Raw genomic sequence first — 19434 nt, 5'->3', positions numbered from 1 at the left:
GTGCTTGGATTACAGGCATGAACCACTGTGCCTGGCGTCCATTGTAAATTTTAAACAAAGGATGTTTAATACAGACTTATTTTTGATTCATTATACATTTTAAACATATAGCTAGTATGACTTTTACTCCCCTTTCTTTTAGGGGAGATAATCACACCAGTATTCTATAGAATAGTATCAGCACACAAGGCACACTTGCTTCCCTTGGCTTACCTCTGATTTAAGATAATAACTAAAAGGAATTTATTGAATCTATAGACATATGGTATTTACTTCTGAATATATATCTCTTCCTCACATGCATATACCTTACATAAATCATTTCTTTTTTTCAGTTAACATAGTGATTTAAACAGTTTTAAAACATCTTTATTAAGATTTTAACCTACTACAAAATTCAACCATTTAAAGTGTACACAATTCACTGGTTTTTAGTAGATTAACAAAGTTGTGCAACCAACACCACAATCTAAGTTTAGAGTATTTCACCCCAAAAGAAAACCCATATCAATTCGCAGTCACTTCCCATTCTCGCCTCCACATGCCTCAGTTGTAGGCCACTAATCATGTGCTTTCTTTTTCTATGTATTTACTTATTCCAGACGTATATAAATGGGGTCATACAGTATATGGTTTTTTGTGACTGGCTTCTTTCACTTAGCACGGTGTTTTCAATGTTCATCCACATTGTAGCATTTATCAGTACTTCTTTCCTTTTTTAAAAAAATAGACTTTATTTTTTAGAGCTGTTGTAGGTTCACAGCAAAATTGAGCTGAAAGTACAGGATGTTCTCATATACACCCTGCCCCACTCCAAGTAAACCCTCCCCCATTATCACCATCCATGCCATTGGTGCATTTGTTACTGTCAGTGAACCTACATTGACATCATTATCACTCAGTCCATAGTTTACAGTAAGGTTGATTCACTCTAATGTAACCCTAATGTAGGGTTCACATGGTGGTGTACATTCTATGGGTTTGGACAAACCTTTAATGATGACATGTATCCACCATTGTAGTGTCATACAGAGTAGTTTCGCTGCCCTAAAAATCCTCAGTGTTAGGTTTCAATTTTTTTGTTTTTTGAGACAGAGTCTCGCCTTGTCACCCAGGTTGGAGTGCAGTGGCCCAAGCTTGGGTCACCGCAACCGCTGCCTCCCATGTGCAAGTGACACTCCTGTCTCAGCCTCCCAAGTAGGTGGGATTACAGGCGCCCACCACCACGCCTGGCTAATTTTTGTATTTTTAGTAGAGATGGGGTTTTGCCATGTTGGCCAGGCTGGTCTCGAAATCCTGGCCTCAAGCAATTCGCCCACCTTGGCCTCTCAAAATGCTGGGATTACAGGTGTGAACCACTGGGCCTGGACCCAATTTTTTTTTTTTTTTTTTTTGAGACAGGGTCTCATTCTATCACCTGGCTGAAGTGTGGTGGCATGATCACGGCTCACTGGAGCCTCAACCTTCCAGGCTCAGGTGATCCTCCCACCTCAGCCTCCCAAGTAGCTGGGACTGCAGGCATGCACCACCACACCTGGCTAATTTTTTGTATTTTTATTGTAGACATAGGGTTTTGCCATGTTGCCTAGGCTGGTCTCAAAACACCTGGGCTCAAGTGATATTCCTGCCTTGGTTTCCAAAAATATGTTTTTTTTTTTTTTGAGACAGAGTCTTGCTCTGTCACCAGGCTGGAGTGCAGTGATGCGATCTCGGCTCACTGAAACCTCCACCTCCTGGATTCAAGCAATTCTCCTGTGTCAGGCTCCTGAGTAGCTGGGACTACAGGCGCGTGCCACCACACCCAGCTAATTTTTGTATTTTCAGTAGAGATGGGGTTTCACCATGTTGGCCAGGATGGTCTCGATCTCTTGACCTTGTGATCCACCTGCCTCAGCCTCCCAAAGTGTTGGGATTACAGGCGTGAGGCACCTTGCCCCGCCTATTTAACTTTTAAAAAAGCTACCAAAATGTTTTACAAAGTGCTTGTACTGTTTCCATTCCCGATGATGTGTGAGAGTCTGGTTTCTTCATATCCTTGCTGACTCTTGGGATGGTCAGTTTTTTGTTAAAATGTTTTGTTAAAAATCCTTTGGCCATTTAAAAAATTGTGTTGTTTTCTTGTTGTTAATTTTTAGAGTTATTAGCATGAATACAAGTCTTTTTTTTTTTTTTTTTTTTTTTTTTTTTTTTTTTGAGACGTTGTTTCACTCTTGTTGCCCAGGCTGGAGTGCAACGGCACAATCTCGGCTCATAGCAACCTCCACCTCCCAGGTTCAAGCGATTCTTTTGCCTCAGCCTCCTGAGTAGCTGGGGTTAGGCATGCGCTACCACGCCCAGCTAATTTTGTATTTTTTAATAGAAACGGGATTTCTCCATGTTGGTTAGGCTGGTTTCGAACTCCCAACCTCAGGTGATCTGCCCGCCTCAGCCTCCCAAAGTGCTGGGATTACAGGCGTGAGCCGCTGTGCCTGGCCTGAATACAAATCTTTTATCAGATATGTGCTTCGTGAAGATTTTCTCCCAGCTTATTGATTGTGTTATGTTCATTTTTTTTTTTTTTTTTTTTTTTAAGAGGTAGTCTTGCTCTGTTGCCCAGGCTGGAGTCCAGTGGTGTGATCTCAGCTCACTGCAACCTCTGCCTCCCAGGTTCAAGCGATTCTCCTGCCTCAGCCTCCCAAGTAGCTGGGACTACAGGCACATGCCACCATGCCTGGCTAATTTTTGTATTTTTAGTAGAGACAGGGTTTCACCATATTGGCCAGGCTAGCCTCGAACTCCTGATCTTGTGATACGCCTGCCTCACTCTCCCAAAGTTCTGGGATTACAGGCATGAGCCACCATGCCCGACCTGGATTGTCTTCATTCTTTTAGAAGTATCTTTTGAAGAGCTTAACCTTTAAATTTTGATGGAGTTCACTTTATATTTATTTTTTATGGGTTATGCTCTTGGTGTCTTATCTAAGTAATCTTTGCCCCAAGGCCACAAAAGTTTTCTCCAGTGTTTTCTTTTAGAAGTTTTATAGTTTTAGGTTATTCATTTAGGTCAATACTCTATTTTGAATTTTTTTTTTTTTTTTTTGAGACGGGGTCTCTCTATGTTGCCCAGGCTGTTCTTAAACTCCTAGGCTCAAGGGATCCTTCTGCCTCAGCCTCCCAGGTAGCTGATACTACAGGCATGTGCCAGTGCACCCAGCTAGTTAGTTTAATTTTTGAATAGGTAATACTTTCCCTTGCCTGACTTTAAGCTAATTTTTATGTATGGTGTGAGTTATGGATCAAAGTTCATTTCTTTCTTTTTTGCATGTGGGTATCTAATTGTTCCAGAACTGTTTGTTGAAAAAGCTATCCTTTCTCCACTGGATTGCCTTGGCACCTTTGTAAAAAATTAGTTCTCCATTTATGTGTGGATCTATTTCTGATTTCCATATTCTGTTCCATTTATCTATGTTCCTTATTTATACCAAACCACACAGTTTTGATTCCTGTAGCTTTTAAATAAATCTTGAAGTCAGGTAGCATAAGTCTTCCAGCTTTGCTCTTCTTTTCTTAAAATATTTTATTTTATTTTATTTTAGAGACAGGGTCTTGTTCTATTGCCCAGGCTGAAATGCAGTGGTGTGATTACAGCTCACTGCAGTCATTAATTCTTGGGCTCAAGCAATACTCCCACCTCAGCCTCCCATGTAGCTGGGCCCACAGGTGTGTACCACTAGGCCCAGTTGATTTTTTGATTTTTTGTAGAGACAGCCTCACCGTGTTGCTCAGGCTGGTCTGAAACTCCTGGACTCAAGCGACCCTCCCACTTTAGCCACCTAAAGTGCTGAGATTAGAGGCGTAACCTGAGGCACCCAGCCAAGATGGTTAGAATTATCTTTGTTTTTTTTTTTTTTGAGATGGAGTTTCGCTCTTGTTGCCCAGGCTGGAGTGCAATGGCACCATCTTGGCTCACTGCAACCTCCACCTCCCGGGATTTAGGCGATTCTCCTGCCTCAGCCTCCCAAGTAGCTGGGATTACAAGCATGTGCCACCACGCCCAGCTGATTTTGTATTTTTAATAGAGACGGGGTTTCTCCATGTTGGTCAGGCTAGTCTCAAACTCCCGACCTCACGTCATCTGCCCGCCTCGGTCTCCCAAAGTGCTGGGATTACAGGTGTGAGCCACCGTGTCTGGCTGGTTAGAATTATCTTTAACTCATCACAGTCTACCTTCAAGTTATACTGTATCACTTCACATATAACAACTTTACAGGAGTCTACCTTTGTTTCCCTCCTCCTAGCTTTTATGCTGTTGTTGTCGTATGTTTTACTTACACATTTGTTATAAACCCCAGCCTATATTATTATTTTTGCTCAAACAGCCAGTTTTCTTTTTTAGATGTTTTATTTTGAAATAATTATAAACAGGATGTTGCAAATAAATGTATAGAAAGGTCCTGTGCATCCTTCACCCCTCCCCCCTCAATGTTGACATTTTGCATAACTACATATCATATCAAAATGAGGAAATTGGGCGGGTGTGGTGGCTCACGGCTGTAACCACAGCACTTTGGGAGGCCGAGGCGGGTTGGATCACCTGATGTCAGGAGTTTGAGACCAGCCTGGCCAACATGGTGAAACCCCATCTCCACTAAAGATACAAAAATTAGCCAGGCATGGTGGCAGGACCCTGTAATCTCAGCTACTCAGGAGGCTGAGGCAGGAGAATCGCTTTAGCCTGGGAGGCAGAGGCTGCAGTGAGCCGAGATCTCGCCATTGCATTCCAGCCTGGGTGATGAGAACGAAACTCCATCTCAAAAAAACACAAAAAACAAACAAAAGGCCGGGCGCGGTGGCTCAAGCCTGTAATCCCAGCACTTTGGGAGGCCGAGACGGGCGGATCATGAGGTCAGGAGATTGAGACCATCCTGGCTAATACGGTGAAACCCCGTCTCTACTAAAAAATACAAAAAACTAGCCGGGCGAGGTGGTGGGCGCCTGTGGTCCCAGCTACTCGGAGGCTGAGGCAGGAGAATGGCGTAAACCCAGGAGGCGGAGCTTGCAGTGAGCTGAGATCCGGCCACTGCACTCCAGCCTGGGTGACAGAGCGAGACTCCGTCTCAAAAAAAAAAAAAAAAAAAAAAAAAAAAAAAAAAAAACCAACAAAAACCCAGAAATTGGCATTGGTAAAATCCATAGGGGTTAGTCAGATTTTACCAGTTACACATGCACTCATTTGTGTGTGTATGTAGTTCTATGCAGTTTTATTGTATGTGTAGCTTTGTGTAATTGCTACCACAATCAAGATACAGACCCATTTCATCACCATAAGCCTCCCTGATGCCTTGTCACATTTACCTTCTTTCTCCCCAGTCCATAACCCCAGCAGCCACTCATCTGTTCTCCATCTTTTAATATTGTTATTCAAATACATTACATAAATGGAATCACTTATGTAGTGTCATACAGTGTGTAGCTTTTTAAAAAAAATCAATCAGCATAATTCCCTTGAGAACCAGCCAAGGCTGAATTCTATCAATAGTTTTTTCCTTTATGTTGCAGAGTAGTATCTGTGGTATGGATGTACTACAGTTTCTTCAACCATCTATACATTGAAGGACATTTGGGTGGTATCAAGTTCTTGGCTATTACAAATAGAGTTGTTATCAACATTCATGTATAGATTTCAGAGTGTGTATAGGTTTTCATTTGCCTAGGATAAATGCCCAAGGGTGCAATTGCTGGGTTGTATGGTAAGTGCACTTTTAGTTTTAAAAGAAAATGCCAAAATATTTTCCAGAGTAGCTATCCCATTCTACATTCCTGCCAGCCATGTAGGAGTGATCCAGTTTTTCCCACATCCTTGCCAGAATTTGGCATTTTTTATTTTATCAGTCTGATAGGCATGTAGTGATACTGCATTGTGGTTTTAATTTAGATTGCCCTAATCACCGAGGTTGAACATCTTTTTATTAGCTTGTCATCTGTATCTACTCTTCAGTGAAATGTTTTTAATACACTTGCTAATTATATTGTTTGCTTTTCTACTGTTGAGTTTTGGAAATTCTTTATACTCTAGATACTAAATTCTTCGTTGGATATTTGGCTTGCAAATATTTTCTCCCAGTCTGTAATTTATCTTTTCATTCTCTTGAGACAGGGTCTCACTCTGTTACCCATGCTGGAGTGCACTGGTGTGATCATGGCTCATTGCAGCCTTGACCTCCTAGGCTCAAGTGATCCTCCCACCCCAGCCTCTCAGGTGGCTGGGACTACAGGTGTGTGCCACCATACCCTGCTAATTTTTTCTATATTTTTGTAGAAATATGTGGACCAGGAGTTCAAGACCAGCATGGGCAACATTTCTTGAACTGCTGGAAATGTTGCTGAGGCTAATCTTGAACTGCTGGACTCAAGCCATCCGCCCACCTCTGCCTCCCAAAGTGCTGTGAATACAGCATGAGCCACTATGCCTGGCCCTTTTCATTCTCTTAACAGAACCTTTCACAGAGCAAAATTTTCTAATTTTTAAGAGGTCCAATTCATCAAATTTTTCTGGATCATAGGTTTTTTTTTTTTGTTTGTTTTTGTTTTGTTTTGCTCTTGTTGCCCAGGCTGGAGTGCAATAGTGTGATCTCAGCTCACTGCAACCTCTGCCTCCTGGGTTCAAGCAATTCTCCTGCCTCAGCCTCCTGAATAGCTGGGATTACAGGCAGGCGCCGCCACGCCCAGCAAATTTTTGTATTTTTAGTAGAAACAGGGCTTCACCACATTGGCCAGGCTGGTCTCGAACTCCTGACTTCAGATGATCCACCCACCTCAGCCTCCTATGTTGCTGGGATTACAGGTGTGAGCCACTGCGCCTGGCTGGGATGCCTGGCTGGGATCATAGTTTCGATATCAAGTTGAAGTACTGTACTGTTCTCCCAGATGTAGATTTTGAAGATTTCCTCCTGGTTTTTTTGTTTTTGTTTTTTCCCCAATAGTTTCAGAGTTTTACATGGTATATTTAAATCAATGATTCATTTTAAGTTAATTTTTGTAAAAGGTATGAGGCTTAGGTTGAGGCTCTTCTTTTTTTTTCTTGGTCTACAGACATCCCCCCCTTTTTTTTTTTAACCACCAATTGTTGAAAAGGCTGTGCTTCCTCTATTAAATCATGTTTGTACCTTTTTTTCTTTAAAAGAATCAGTTGTACATTCTTTTGTGGTTCTATTCTGATTCCTCTTTTATATTTCATTGATCTACATATTTATTCTTCCACCAGTACCCTACTGTCTTGATTACTGAAATTATTTAGTAAGCCTTAGCATTGGGTAGAATGATTCTTCTTATCATGTTCTTCTTTTTCAAAACTGTCTGAACTCTTTTAGGTCCTTTACCTTTCCATATAAATTTTAGAATAAGTTATTTATATCTATAAAAAGCCTTGCTAGAATTTGGATAGGAATTATGTAAATCAATTTGGGAAGAATTGACATTTTTAGTGTTGAGTTTTCTAAGTCATAAACACAGTATTTCTCTCCATTTATTTAGGTCTTGTGTGATTTCTTTTTTTTTTTTTTTTTTTTTTTTGAGACAGAGTCTCGCTGTGTCTCCCAGGCTGGAGTGCAGTGGCGTCATCTCGGCTCACTGCAAGCTCCGCCTCCTGGGTTCACGCCATTCTCCCGCCTCAGCCTCCCAAGTAGCTGGGACTACAGGCGCCCGCCACCACGCCCGGCTAGTTTTTTGTATTTTTAGTAGAGACGGGGTTTCACCATGTTAGCCAGGATAGTCTCGATCTCCTGACCTCGTGATCCACCCGCCTCGGCCTCCCAAAGTGCTGGGATTACAGGCTTGAGCCACCGCGCCCGGCCAGGTCTTCTGTGATTTCTTTCATCAACATTTTGTAATTTTCAGCATACAGATCTTATACATGTTTTGTTAGATTTATACCTAAGTATTTCACTTGCTTTGTAGCAATTGTAAATGGTATTGTGTTTTCAGCTTTGGTTTACATGTTTGTTGATTTTTGTATGTTGATTTTGTGTCCAGTGACCTTCCTTATTAATTTTTAAAATCGCAGTTAAAAGTAGATTTATTAGGATTTTCTGTGTAGATAATTGTAATCTGCAAATAGGGACAATTTTATTTCTTTCTTTCCAATCTGTCTGCATTTATTGCTTTTCTTGCTTTATTGCATAGGCTAGAACTTTCAGTACTGTGTTGAATAAGAATAATGAGAGTACGTCTGTGGGAGAAGAAGGGTGGGAGCATCACTTGAGGCCAGGAGTTAGAGGCTGCAGTGAACTATGATCATGCCACTGTCACTGCACTCCAGCCTGGGTGACAGAATGAGACCCTGTCTCAAAAAAAAAAAGAATGGTGATACCATGTTCCTGATATTAGGGGGAAAGCATTCAGTCTTTTGGTCTTTCACCACTAATTATGCCATTACCTGTAGTTTTTTGGTAGATGCTTTCTATCAAGTTGAGTCATTTCCTCTCTAATCCTAGTTTGTGAAACTTTTTTTTGTGTGCATGTGAATGGGGATTGGATTTTGTAAAATGCTTTTTCTATATCAATTAATATGATTATATGACTTTTCTTCTTTTTTATTTTATTTTTTAGACAGGGTCTTGCTCTGTCACCCAGGCTGGAGTTTAGTGGTACAGTCATGGCTCACTGCAGCCTTTACTTTCTGGGCTCAAGTGATCCTCCCACCTCAGCCTCTTGAGAAGTTGGAGCTTCAGGTGCATGCCACCATGCCCAGCTAATTTTTAATTTTTTTTTGTAGAAACAGGGTTTTGCTATATTGCTCAGGCTGGTCTTGAACTCCTGGACTCAAATGATCCTTCCACCTCGGCCTCCCAAACTGCTGAGATTACAGGTGTGAGCCACTCTGCCCAGCCTGATTTTTCTTCTTTAGCCTGTTGATATTATGGGTTATACTGATTGATTTTCAAATATTGAACTGGCCTTGCATACCTGTAGTAAGTCCAACTTGGTTATGATGTATAATTTTAAAGAATTTTTTATTATTTTTTTATTTTATAGTGACAGAGTCTTGCTCTGTCACGAAGGCTGGAGTGCAGGGGTGCAAATCATAGCTAATTGTAATCTCAAACTTCAGGCTCAAGTGATCCCTCTGCCTCAGCCTCCCAAGTAGCTGGGACCATAGGCATGTACCATCGTGCCTGGCTAATTCTTTTTTGATATTGCTGAATTTAATTTATTAATATTTTGTTGAGGACTCAATTATCTCTTAAAGAGACATAAATAATAGGAACAACATCTTCCATATTTTACCTGTGTGGTAACCATTTCTGACACTCTTCATTCCTTTGGTTATTCATTCATTCAGTTTATTTTCATTATTATTATTATATTCACAATTATTCTTCATTCAGTTTCTATGTGGTATCATTTTCCTTCTACTTTCAGGCCTTCCTTTAATATTTTTTAAAGTCTAGTAGTGATTAATTCTGCCAGATTTTTTAAAAATCTGAAAACATCTTTATTTTCATTTTTGAAATATGGTTTTTTAAAAACTGGGTGTATAATTTAAACTTGGCAGTTCTTTCTTTCAGTTCTTCTTCTTCTTCTTTTTTTTTTAAGAGGTAGTGTCTCATTCTGTCATCCAGGATGGAGTGCAGTGGCATGATCGTAGCTCACTGCAGCCTTCTTGGACTCAAGTGATTCTCCTGCCTAATCCTCTCAAGTACCTGGGGCTACAGGTGTGTGCCACCAGGCCCAGCTAATTTTGCAAAACATTTTTTGTAGAGACAAGGGTCTCCTTGTCTGGCCCAGGCTGGTCTTCAGCTTCTGGCCTCAAGTGACCCTTCTGCCTTGGCCTTTCAAAGTGTTGGGATTACAGGTGTGAGCCACCGCACCCAGCCCTCTTTCAGTTGTTGTTGTTTTTTGTTTATGTGTAAAAATGGGATCTGCCTATGTTTTGAACTCCTGGGCTCAAGCGATCCTCCCACTTCGGTCTCCCAAAGCGCTGGGATTGCAGACACAAGCCACCACGCCTGGCCGTCTCTTTCAGTTGTTTAAAGATGTTGTTCCATTGTCTTCTTGCTTGCATTGTTTCTTTTTTGGGAGTACAGAGTAGGCATGTATATTTATGGTGTACATGAGCTATTTTGATACAGACATACAATATATAATAATCACATCAGGATAAATGAGATATCTATAACCTCAAGCGTTTATCCTTTGTGTTACAAACAATCCAGTTTTACTCTTTTAATTATTTAAAAGTGTACAATTAAATTTTTTTTTACTATAGTCACCCTGTTGTGCTAGCAAATACTAGGTTTTTTTTTTGTTGTTGTTTTTTTGAGATGGAGTCTCGTTCTGTTGCCCAGGCTGGAGTGCAGTGGCACAATCTCAGCTCACTGCATGCTGGGTGCTGGGTTCAAGTGATTCTCCTGCCTCAGCCTCCCAGGTAGCTGGGACTACAGGCACATGCCACCACGTCCAGCTCATTTTTTGTATTTTTGGTAGAGACAGGGTTTCACCACATTGGCCAGGCTGGTCTCGAACTCCTGACCTCAAGTGATCTGCCCACCTTGGCCTCCCAAGGTGCTGGGATTCCAGGCGTGAGCCACCATGCCTGGCAGAAATACTAGGTCTTACTCATTCATTCTATTTTTTTGTACCCATTAACCATCCCCTCTTCCTCCCCACTACCCTTCCCAGCCTCTGGTAACCATCATTCTATGCTCTATCTCCGTGAGTTCAGTTGTTTTCATTTTTAGCTCCTACAAATAAGTAAGAATATGCAAAGTTTGTCTTTCGGTGCCTAGCTTATTTCCTTAACATAACTACTTCCAGTTCCATTCATGTTGTTGCAAATGACAGAATCTCATTCTCTTTTTTTCTTTTTTTTTTTTTTTTTTGAGATGGAGTCTTGCTCTGTTGTCCAGGCTGGAGTGCAGTGACGTGATCTTGGCTCACTGCAACCTATGCCTCCTGGGTTCAAGCAGTTCTCTGCCTCAGCCTCCTGAGTGGCTGGGACTACAGGTGCCTGCCGCCCTGCCTGGCTAATTTTTTTGTATTTTTAGTAGAGACAGGCTTTCACCATCTTGGCCACGCTGGTCTTGAACTCCTGACCTCGTGATCCACCCACCTCAGCCTCCCAAAGTGCTGGGATTACAGGTGTGAGTCACCGTGCCTGGCCTCTCATTCTTTTTTTTTTTTTTTTTTTGAGACAGAGTGTGGCTTTTTCGCCCAGGCTGGAGTGCAATGGCGCGATCTCGGCTCACTGCAAGCTCTGCCTCCCGGGTTCACGCCATTCTCCTGCCTCAGCCTCCTGAGCAGCTGGGACTACAGGCGCCCCCCACCACACCCGGCTAATTTTTTTATTTTTAGTAGAGATGGGGTTTCACTGTGTTAGCCAGGATGGTCTCGATCTCCTGACCTTGTGATTCACCTGCCTCAGCCTCCCAAAGTGCTGGGATTACAGGCCTAAGCCACCGCGCCTGGCCCCCTCTCATTCCTTTTTATGGCTAAATAGTACTCCATTGTGTATATGTGCCACATTTTCTTTATCCATTCATTTGTTCATACACATTTAGGTTGCTTCCAAATCTTGGCTATTGTCAATAGTGCTGCAGTAAACATGGAAGTGCAGATATCTCTTTGATATACTGATTTCCTTTATTTGGGGGGGTGGGTATTTCCCTAGCAATGGGATGTCTGGATCATATGATAGCTCTATTTTTGTTTTTTTGAGGAACCTCCAAATTGTTCTTCATAGTGGTTGTACTAATTTACATTCCCATCAGCAGTGTATAAGGATTCCCTTTTTTCTACATCCTCACCAGCATTTGTTATTGCCTGTCTTTTGCATAAAAACCATTTAAAATGAAGTGATATCACATTTTCTATATGATGATAGAAGTCATTATATGAAAGATACTTGCACATGCGTGTTTACAGCAGCATAATTCACAATTGCAAAAATATGGAACCAGCCCAAATGTCCATCAATCAATGACTGGATAAAGAAAACATGGTATATATGTGTACACCATGAAATACTACTCAGCCATAAAAAGGAGCAAAATAATGGCATTCACAGCAACCTGGATGGAATTGGAGATTATTATTCTAAATGAAGTAACTCAGGAATGGAAAACCAAACATTGTATGTTCTTACTAATATGTGAGAGCTAAGCTATCAGGATGCAAAGGCATAAGAATGATACATTGGACTTTGGGGACTTGGGGAAAAGGATTGAGGGAGGCGAGGGATAAAAGACTACACACTGGGCACAGTGTACGCTGCTAGGGTGATGAATGCACCAAAATTTCAGAAATCACCACTAAAGAACTTATTCATGTAACCAGACACCACCTGTTCCCCCAAAAAAACCTGTTGAAATAAAAAAAATTAAAAATAAACCACCACAAAATGCAGAATTACAGGAGCTTTCTTTTCCCACAACCACCTAAGATTCTGGACATCTATATTTGTAATGGGTATCTCAGATGATTCTCATGAATAAGTCATCCTGATAAATTTTAGGGTCAATTTTTCTTGAGAATTCAAGGAAACTGTCTTTGCTGGGCTATGTGAAATTACCCAGAGCTGCTTATCTCTCATTGGCAGGAGGGTTCGGCTTCAGTTGCAGGTGACTTACTTTCTTTTACTCTGGATGATAGAGATAATTGAAGAAAAAGCCTTAGTTTGTATTTTTCAAAAAATAAAATAATGGGTTTGCAAGATATTATTTGCAAGCCTCATGGTAATCTCAAATTTAAAAATGTACAATGGATACACAAAAAATAAAAAGCAAGAAATTAAAACATATCACAAGAAAATCATCACCTTCACTAAAAGGAAGACAGGAAGGAAGGAAATAAGGAAGAGAAGACCACAAAACAACCAGGAAACAACAAAATGGCAGGAATAAGTCCTTACTTATCAGTAATAACAAGTAATTGGTAATGGACTAAACTCAACAATCAAAAGGCATAGAGTGGCTGAATGGATTAAAAAACAAAACAAATAAACAAACAAAAAAACAAGACCCAATGATCTGATGCCTAAAAGAAACACACTTCACCACTTCACCTATAAAGACACACATAGACTGAAAATAAAGGGATGGGAAGAGGTATTCTATGCAAATGGGAACCTAAAGAGAGCAAGAGTAGCTATACTTATATCACAAAAAAAGAATTCAATACAAAAACTATAAAAAGCGACAAAGAAGGTCATTATATAATGATAAAGAGGTCAGTTCAGCAAGAGGATATAACAATTTTAAATATATATGCAGCCAACATGAGATCACACAGGTATATAAAGGAAATATTATTAGAGCTAAAGAGAGAGAGAGAGACAATAATAGCTGGAAACTTCAACACCCCACTTTCAGCATTGGGCACATCTCCTAGACAGAAAATCAACAAAGAAACATTGGATTTAATCTGCACGATAGACCAAATGGACCTAATGGATATTTACAGAACGTTTCATACAACAGCTGCAGAACACACATTCTTTTCCTTAGCACATGGATCATTCTCAAGGAAAGATCCTATGTTAGGGCACAAAACAAGTCTTAAAACATTCAAAAAATGGAAATAATATCAAATATCTTCTCTGACCACAATAAAATGAAACTATACACCAATCACAGGAGGAATTCTGGAAATTATACAAACAGGGAAATTACACAATATGCTCCTGAATGACCAGTGGGTCAATGAAGAGATAAAAAAGTGAAAGTTTTGGCTGGGCGTGGTGGCTTATCCCTGTAATCCCAGCACTTTGGGAGGCCAAGGTGGGAAGATCATGAGGTTGGGAGATTGAGACCATCCTGGCTAACACTGTGAAACCCCGTCTCTACTAAAAAATACAGAAAATTAGCCGGGCATGGTGGTGGGCGCCTGTAGTCCCAGCTACTTGGGAGGCTGACACAGGAGAATGGCGTGAACCTGGGAGGCAGAGCTTGCAGTGAGCTGAGATTGCACCACTGCACTCCAGCCTGGGTGACAGAGCCAGACTCCATCTCAAAAAAAAAAAAAAAAAAATAAGAAAATCAGAGATGACAAGGGAGACATTACAACTGATACTGCCAAATTCAAAGGATGGTTAGTGGCTATGAGCAATTATATGCTAATAAATTGGATAGTCTAGAAGAAACAGATAAATTCCTAGACACATACAACCTACCAAGACTGACCCATGAAGAAATCCAAAACTTGAACAGGCAAATAACAAGTGATGAGATTGAAGCCATAATAAAAATTTTGTCAGCAAAGAAAAGCCTGGAACCTGATGGCTTCAGTGCTGAATTTTACCAAATATTTAAAAACTGATAATAGCAACTCTACACAAATGATTTCAAAAAACAGAGGAGGAGGGAATACTTGTAAACCTAATACTTGTAAACTGTGCACTATGAGGCCAGTATTACCTCCAAACTAGACAAAGCCTCATAAACTAGACAAAGCCTCATAAATAAAAGAAAACGACAGGCCAATATCCCTCGTGAACATTGATGCAAAAATCCTCAACAAAATAGTAGAAAACCAAATTCAGCAATACATTAAAAAAAATCATTCATCATTACCAAGTGGGATTTATCCCAGGGATGCAAGGATGTTTCAACATATGCAAATCAATCACTGTGATACATCATATCAACAGAATGAAGGACAAAACTATACGATCATTTAAGTTGATGCTGAAAAAGCATTTGAAAAAATTCAACATCCCTTCCTGATAAAAATCCTCCAAAAAAGTGGGTATTAAAGGAACATACCTCAACACAATAAAAGCCATATAGGACAGACCCACAGCTAATATCATACTGAATGGAGAAAACTGAAAGCATTTCGTCAAATATCTGGAACAAGACAAGGATGCCCACTTTCACCACTGTTATTCAAGTCCTAACTGGAGCAAACAGACAAGAGAAAGAAAGAAAGGACATCAGAATTGAAGGAGGAAGTCAAATTAGCCTTGTTTGCAGATAATATGATCTTATATTCAGAAAAACCTAAAGACTCCACTAAGAAAACTATAAGAACTGGTAAACAAATTTAGTAAAGTTTCAGGACACGAATCATCATACAAAAATCAGTAGCATTTCTATATGCCAACAGTGAACAATCTGAAAAAGAAATCAAGAAAGTAATACCATTTACAATAGCTACAAATAAACTTAACCCATTATCCATTTGCCTTGAGAAATGAGCACTGACAGAGAGCTGCACTTTTTTTGTCTATATAGGAAATGGGTTAAATACTTAGGATTTAACCAAATAAGTGAAAGATTTCTACAATAAAAACTATAAAACACTGATGCAAGAAACTGAAGAAGACACCAAAAACTGGTAAGATAGTCCATGTTCATGGACTGGAAGAATCAATATTATTAAAATGTCCATACCACCCAAAACAATCTACAGAATCAATGCAATCCCTGTCAAAATACCAATGATATTCTTCACAGAAATAGAAAAAAAACCCTAAAATTTATATGAAACCACAAAAGACCCGGAATAGCCAAAGCTATCCTAAGCAAAAAGAACATATGTGTCTTTTAAGTGGAGTGTTTAGGACATTTACATTCAATGTTAGTATTGAGATGTGAGGTACAGGTTGCCAGGGAACTGGGGGAAAGTCGGCAGTTACAGACCTCACCTTGCTCCCGAGCAGCCCACAGTCCTAAAGCTGATCTTACTCTCCCCATGCCCCTGCAACAGCACCAAGTTTCTTTCTAGGCAGCTGGTGAACAGGGCTGAGAACTTGCCCCATTGAGAAAGTAAGGAGCCTCCCCATGAGCCTCCCCATTGAGAAAGCAAGCAGACTCACAGTTTTTTGGCATCTCAGGGAGCCTGCAGGGGTGATGAAGTTCCTTCAGAGGGTCTGTGGATTCTTTCGGCTTTCTTGATATGTACCTATGGTAGTTCTTGGAGCAAAAGTTCACGATGTGAGTCTCTGCATGCTGTTCTGTCCATCTGAACGGGACACGCAAACTAGTCTTGCCTCGTATCCACCATCTTAATCTCTTAAGTCGAATTCCGAATTTCAAACAAATTCGTTAGGAGATTCTTCTGCCTGCTTATATTTGAGAACCCCAAATCCAGTCCTATAGTTTAGATGGAATAACTGAAATGCCCACAAACCCATTATTTTAAACTGATAACAATGCTGCTTGCATAAACAAATAAGCAAAAAACAAATGAACAAAGCCCCCCAAAATTAATACAAACTCTACACTTTAACTTTGTCTTCCTGCATTTTGACTTTTTGTTGTTTCTGTTTATATTGTATTATACCGTCTATGTCATGAAAGTGGTTTTACTTATTTTTGTTGATCATCTTTTCATCTTTCTACTTAAGATATGAGTAGTTTACATACCGCAATTACACTGTTATGACATTTTGTGTTTTTCTGTGTGCTTACTGTTACCCAGAGAGTTTTGTACCTTCAGATAATTTCTTATTGTTCATTAATGTCTTTTCCTTTCAGACTGCAGAACTCCCTTTAGCATTTCTCGTAGAAGGGTCTGGTATTGATGAAATCCCTTAGCTTTTGTTTGTCTGGGAAAGTCTTTATTTCTCCTTCATGTTTGAAGGGTATTTTTTTTCCAGATATACTATTTTAGAGTAAAAGGTTTTCCCTTTAGCACTTTAAATACGTCACACCACTCTCTCCTGGCCTGTAAGGTTTCCACTGAAAAGTCTGCTGCCAGACATACTGCCATTGTATGTTATTTGTTTCTTTTCTCTGACTGCTTTTAGAATTCTTTCTTTTTGCTTGACCTTTGGGAGTTTGATATATTAAATACCTTGATGTAGTCTTCTTTGGGTTAAATATGCTTGGTTTTCGACAACCTTTTTGTACTTGAATATTGTTATCTTTCTCTAGGTTTTGGAAGTTCTCTGTTATTATCACCTTGAATAAACTTTCTACCCCCATCTCTTTTTCTACCTTCTCTTTAAGGCCAATAACTCTTAGATTTGCCCTTTTGAGGTTATTTTCCGGATCTTGTAGGCATGCTTCATTCTTTTTTATTTTGTCTCCTCTGTGTATTTTCAAATAGCTTCTTCTCAAGCTTACTGATTCTTTCTTCTGCTTGATCAGTTCTGCTGTTGAGAGATTCTGATGTATTCTTCAGTAGATCATTGCATTTTTCAACTCCATAATTTCTGCTTGATTATTTTTAATTATTTCAATTTTTTGTTAAATATATGTGATAGGATTCTAAATACGTTCTCTGTATTATCTTGAATTTCTTTGAGTTTTCTCTAAACAGACGTTTTGAATTCTGTCTGAAAGGTCACATATCTCTGTCTCTCTGGGATTGGTCACTGGTGCCTTATTTAGTTTGTTTGCTGAGGTCCTGGATAGTCTTGATGTTTGTGGATATTCATTAGTGTATTAGTCTGTTTTCATGCTGCTGATAAAGTCATACCTGAGACTGGGCAACTTACAAAAGAAAGAGGTTTATCAGACTTACAGTTCCACATGGCTGGGGAGGCTTCACAATCATGGCAGAAGGCAAGGAGCAGCAGCAAGTCATGTCTTATGTGGCTGGCAGCAGGCAAAAAAAGAGCTTGTGCAGAAAAACTCCCCCTTATAATAACCAGCAGATCTCATGAGACTTACTATCACAAGAACGGCATGGGAAAGACCTGCCCCCATGATTCAGTTACCTCCCACTGGATCCCTCCTACAACATGTGGGAATTCAAGATGAGATTTTGGTGGGGACACAGCCAAACCGTATCATTCCACCCCTGGCCCCTCCCAAATTTCATGTTTTCACATTCCAAAACCAATCATTGCCTTCCCAGCAGTCCCCCAAAGTCTTTTTTCTTTTCTTCCTTTTTTTTTTTTTTGAGACGGAATTTCACTCTTGTTGCCCAGGCTGGAGTGCAATGGCACGATCTCGGCTCACTGCAACCTCCGCCTCCCAGGTTCAAGTGATTCTCCTGCCTCAGCCTCCCGAGTAGCTGGGATTAGAGGCATGCGCCACCACGCCTGGTTAATTTTATATTTTTTAGTAGAGACGGGGTTTCTCCATGTTGATCAGGCTGGTCTTGAATTCCCAACCTCAAGTGATCCGCCTGCCTCGGCCTCCCAAAGTGCTGGGATTACAGGTGTGAGCCACTGTGCCCGGCAGTCCCCCAAAGTCTTTTTTTTTTTTTTTTTTTTTGAGACGGAGTCTCGCTCTGTCACCCAGGCTGGAGTGCAGTGGCCGGATCTCAGCTCACTGCAAGCTCCGCCTCCCGGGTTTACGCCATTCTCCTGCCTCAGCCTCCCGAGTAGCTGGGACTACAGGCGCCTGCCACCTCGCCCGGCTAAGTTTTTGTATTTTTAGTAGAGACAGGGTTTCACTGTGTTAGCCAGGATGGTCTCGATCTCCTGACCTCGTGATCCGCCCGTCTCGGCCTCCCAAAGTGCTGGGATTACAGGCTTGAGCCACCGCGCCCGGCCCCAAAGTCTTAACTCATTTCAGCATTAACTCAAAAGTCCACAGTCCAAAGTCTTATCTAAGACAAGGCAAGTCCCTTCCACCTATGAGCCTGTAAAATCAAAAGCAAGTTAGTTCCTAGATACAATGGGGGTACAGGCATTGGATAAATACAGCCATTCCAAATAGGAGACATTGGCCAAAATGAAGGGGCTACAGGCCCCCTGCAAGTCTGAAATCCAGCAGGGCAGTCAAATCTTAAAGCTCCAAAATGATCTCCTTTAAATCCATGTCTCACAGGTAGGTCACACTGATGCAAGAGGTGGGTTCCTATGGTCTTGGGCAGCTCCACCCCTGTGGCTTTGCAGGGTTCAGCCTCCCTCCTGGCTGCTTTCACGGGCTGGCATTAAGTGTCTGTGGCTTTTCCAGGCACATGGTGCAAGCTGTCAGTGGATCTGCCATTTGGGGGTCCGGAGGACGGTGGCCGTCTTCTCACAACTTCACTAGGTGGTGCCCCAGCAGGGACTCTGTGTGGGGACTTCAACCCCACATTTTGCTTCCGCACTGCCCTAACAGTGGTTCTGTATGAGGGCCCCTGCTGCAAACTTCTGTCTGGGTATCCAGGTGTTTCCATACATCTTCTGAAATCTAGGTGGAGGTTCCCAAACCTCAGTTCTTGACTTCTGTGCACCCGTAGGCTTAACACCATGTGGAAGCTGCCAAGGCTTAGGGCTTCCACCCTCTGAAGCAACAGCCTGAGCTGTACCTTGGCCCCTTTTAGTCATGGCTGAAGTGGCTGGGACATGGGGCACCAAGTCCCTAAACGGCACACAGCACGGGACCCTGGGCCTGGCCCCAGAAACCATTTTCTCCTAGGCCTCTAGGCCTGTGATGGGAGGGGCGGCTGTGAAGACCTCTGACATGCCCTGGAGGCATTTCCCCCATTGTGTTGGGGATTAACATTAGGCTTCTCCTTACTTATGCAAATTTCTGCAGCCAGCTTCAATCTGTCCTCAGAAAATGGGTTTTTCTT

General features: G+C 41.2%; 1 long non-coding RNA gene across 1 annotated transcript in view; it reads left to right on the top strand.

Moving 5' to 3' along the window:
• Window positions 1–19434, top strand: part of LOC126937492 (uncharacterized) — an 88138-nt gene that overhangs the window by 27468 nt on the left and 41236 nt on the right. The gene's annotated exons all lie outside the window — the stretch shown is intronic.

This window comes from Macaca thibetana, chromosome 1 (genome assembly GCF_024542745.1).
Source record: "Macaca thibetana thibetana isolate TM-01 chromosome 1, ASM2454274v1, whole genome shotgun sequence".
In the NCBI taxonomy this organism is placed as follows: domain Eukaryota; kingdom Metazoa; phylum Chordata; class Mammalia; order Primates; family Cercopithecidae; genus Macaca; species Macaca thibetana.
Note: the sequence above shows the minus strand (reverse complement) of the source record. Positions and strands in the feature narration are given on the sequence as shown.